The sequence below is a fragment of the Lactuca virosa genome, chromosome 6 (assembly GCF_052849685.1).
Source record: "Lactuca virosa cultivar CGN04683 chromosome 6, Lactuca_virosa_CGN04683_v6, whole genome shotgun sequence".
Taxonomy (NCBI): Eukaryota; Viridiplantae; Streptophyta; class Magnoliopsida; order Asterales; family Asteraceae; genus Lactuca; species Lactuca virosa.
In genome coordinates, this window is record NC_136431.1 from 145,607,902 (window position 1) to 145,612,299 (window position 4,398).

The window sequence follows — 4,398 nt, forward strand, 5'->3', positions numbered from 1 at the left end:
CATATCTGCTATAATCATCGGTAAAAGTCACATAGAAGCGGTTCACATCCCTTGTGGTGGATCTAAAGGGCCCACATACATCGGTATGTATGAGATCCAATAAACCCTCACCCCTTTCACAAGTACCAGTAATGGGTGACTTGGTCATCTTCCCAAGTAAACAAGACTTGCACGTGTCATCGTCCCTAAGGTCGAATGACTCCAACACTCCATCCTTTTGGAGTTGGGCTATGCGCTTTTTGTTGACATGTCCAAGACGACAATGCCACAAGCATGCCTTATCCAAACTATTGGAAGAATCGATATGCAACACATTATTTCCTAAGTTGTCTACAACCATCACAGTTTCATATATTCCATTACAAGGCAATGCTTCAAAATAGAAAGTACCATTAAAGAAAGCATTAATAGAACCAATTTCATTGTTAAACGAAAATCTAAAACCTTGTTTATACAAACCATGAAAAGAAATAATGTTTTGTGTCATTTCTAACGAGTAGCAACAATTATTCAAATCTAGACCTAACCCATTACTAAGCACTAAAGAGTAAACTCCAATCTTGGTGACAGGCGACGCTTTCCTATTTCCCATGATCAAGTTTATCTTCCCATGCTCCACATCCCTATTTCTTCTTAGACCCTGCAAATCAGAACAAATGTGAAAACCACATCCTGTATCGAGGACCCAAGACATAGCATGTGATGAGTTATTAGATTGAATGGTATAAATACCTGCGAAGGACGGCTTTATCTTCTCATCCTTGATATCTTGCAGATACTTCGGGCAGCTTCGTTTCCAATGCCCTTTTTCATGGCAGTAGAAGCACTCTGCATCCTTTGGGTTGGAAGAAGGAGTAGCAGTACCAACTTTGGTCCCACTAGAAGAGGATGGGGTTTACCCTTGTGGCTCTTAGAAGGAGCCTTCCTCTTCTTTCTTTTTCCTTGCCCAATAGCCAAGACAAGGGCAGCAGTAGTAGGAGTCGATGCAGTAGATTTTCCTTTCAGACTACTCCAGCAGTCCTTAGCAGGCCTTGAAGCCTGCTTAGAGTGACCTCCTTCTTGTTCATATGATAGGTCATACGAAACTGGTCGTAACAAGGAGATGGAGAATGTAGAATGATATCTATATCCAACTCCTCATCGAATTTGACATTCAATTTCAGCAAGCGGTCCACAAACCTTTGCATTTTCTGCAAGTGGGCCGTGACGGACTCTTCATCCTTCATTTTGGTAGTGATCATCGCATCGATGATATCGTACCTTTCCTTCCTAGCACTTTGTGTTGGATTATATGCCTAATCCCATAACTATTATTGGTATGTACTTGACCCGAGAATAGCATGGTCCATTTGGGTTGCATATCATCAGGACAATTTGTTAGGATGGACTCTTGAGAGAAGGTTATATATGATTTATTAATATATTATAAGTTATAAAATATTAATATTAAATCATATGTTTTAATTAGTATTGATCAAGAATTAATTTGGAATTAATTTAGTGATCAAAAGAGACTAATTAAATCTATGGGGACTAATTATGATAATTAGTTATATTTATATGGGTTGGGCTTATGATCCATGTTGGACTAAGTTTATGTATGGATACATAAATAGTTGGGCCACATGAACCATGGATCACAAGACCCATAGGTATGGATTTTGGTTATACCCATGACCCTTGGAATCCTACATATAAATATGTTATTCTATAGCCAAAAATCGTGACTAGCCTTTTGAAGTGTGTGTGTGTACGATTTTGGGTGAATAGGAATTCTCTCTCAAGTTCCTCCTTTGTTCATGATGTGTTGTGACTTCATTTGAGGCTTCCACACTATTGGGGCTAAGCTCTTAAGGCCAAATACATAAAGACTTCAAGCTACACAAAAGGTATGTTACCCTAACTAGTATCTTATATGGTTTATGTCAAATGCATGCTAGTTATAGGTTTAATACATTGGAAACCATTTGCATGTATAATTAGTGAAAACATAGATCCAAGGTCTATTTAGGGTTATATGTGCACCATAGGATGTTGTAGTATACCAAAACCTAACAGTGGTATCAGAGCCATGGGTTGTTTTCAATTATATTTGATGCTACTTGCTGAAAAAAGCTGAAAAAAATCATTTTTTTTTGCTGTCTGGACAGGGGACTCGATGAGTCCATTGAGGGACTCGACGAGTCCATTGAGGGACTCGACGAGTCTATGTATAAAATCATCCAACTCGTCGAGTTGGTTCTTGCACTCGGCGAGTTGGAGCCCCTGACATCATATATTCGAGTTTTTTGACCTGTTTTGGATTAAAATCATTACCACAAAGTGTTTTTGTTCATAAAATTTGATTTTGTTGTTATAGTAATGTTGATTCTCTTCCAATTATTAGATAATTGTCATAATTTCAAGTTTTGTATTAGTTTATATGTTCATGCTCATTTCTTGAAGATTGATGATTTGAATTATCTTGTTCTTATGAGTTAGTTTAGATTAATAAAAAAATTATGTGATAATTTGTTTTCAATCCATATTTATCTAAGAGCTGTTAATAATGTGTTTTTGAAACTTGTCCTCAAGTTATATGAAAAGTCTCATTTATGATTTTTAAAACCCATAAAATTTCCATAAGTTATGAAAATGAAGAGTCTCATTCTTTTAATGTTTTAAAGTCTTCCATAACTTGTCCTCAAGTTATGGAACTTGAAGAGTTTTTCCATTAAACTACTTTAAACTCATAGGTTATGGAAATCTAAAGTTTTTGAATTGTTCAAAACTTGCCCTCAAGTTTTGGAATTTGTAAAGTTTCCCCCCATGAATACTTTAATTCCAAGTTAAACCCTTAGAATTTTAATAGTTTCAAATTCAACCCTTATACTATTATAATATTATAGGTTTAATATTTATATGTAAGTCAGTCTTACCGTTAGTAGGCCTCATTCACGAAGCCGGTCTATAAGGGGGGTATAAGGTTGTTGCCTATAAAATGGCAGCTTCATGTAACACCCCGTTTTAAATAAAATAATTAAATAATTAGCGGGGTGTTGGTTTAGGGAAGCCAAATGACAAGAATGGAAGGTCCGGGGGTTAAAGTGTAATGTCGGGATTAATTTTGCAAAGGAATTTAGAAGTCAGGGGGCGTTTGGTATCTTTTGGACTTGAATTGTAAAGGATTTCAGTAGAGAGAGCGTAAATGGTAAAATTTGGACCTGTTGTGAAAAAGATAAGAAAAAGGAGGGGCTAATGTTGTCATTATGGGATATAGTTTATTAAAGTCGGGTATATAACCCGTGCTAACCCCGTCGCACCTTGAAAAACCCTAACCCTAATAAAGATGGCAGCCGCCATCACCCTCCTTCTCCATTTTTCCGGTGCTGCCACCCCATCACCGCCATGTACATTGCTGCTGTGAACCGCTGCATCCCAGCCGCCGATAGCCACCGCATCCCAACCATCTTCTGTCGCCATGCCAGTCGACGTTGAAGCCGGAAACCACCTGGAGGTTCGCCGCTCTTCTCATTCCTCCATCGTCCAGCCGCCCACTTGACTCCCTTGATTATCCGACCAACCAAGACTGCCGAACGACGCCCTTTCTGCCATTGCTGCTGTTCCGTTGGGAATCGCCACCCTTCGTCTTCTGTTTCATCGTAGTCCGCCGTTCACCACCCCGAAGGGGCTGCTCTGTGTGTTTCGTGCGTGATTTCGTATCTCAGCCAAGGTTGTGCGTGTTTCAATCGTCATCGCAGGTGTGTGTGGGTGAAGGGTTGGCTGGAAACGCTAGAAGACCACCATGGCAGCCAACCATAGTGGTTGTCGCCGGAAATGCTTTGATGCCGCCACTAGCCACCGTGAAAGGTGGATGTGTGCGTATTGTGATGTATGTGCTCATTTATTGCGATGGAGTAGGGCTACTGGACCGACTTTTAGCCGGAAATTCAAAGGAAACCCCACAGCCACCACCGTGAGGTGGTGGCTGCCACCGCGAGCCACCGTCATCCGCCATTAGGTTGTTGTCTATATGTGTTTGTATTAGTGTGTGTGTGTGTATGTGTGTGTGATTATTTGGAGTTAGCATTGTAAAATGTAACTAGAAAAAGGAATAATGAAAAGAATAGCTCAAACCACCACCGTAGGGTGGTGGCTGCCGCCATCGGCCGCCGTATCGGGTGGCGGTGTGCCTCCTTGATGCTGTGATTTGGTTTGGATGTTTGGACAAGGGATTAAAACCCTAATGGGCCCAAAGAAGCCTTAATGGGCTTAGTGAAACCCTATTGGGCCTAATGAAGCCCTAATTAACATTAAAGCCCAAACATGTGTCTAATGGGTCTAATGGACCCTAATTGACCTTAGGAAACCCTAATGGGCTTTAGGACCTAGCTATTGGGCCTATTCGGCTAAGATGAG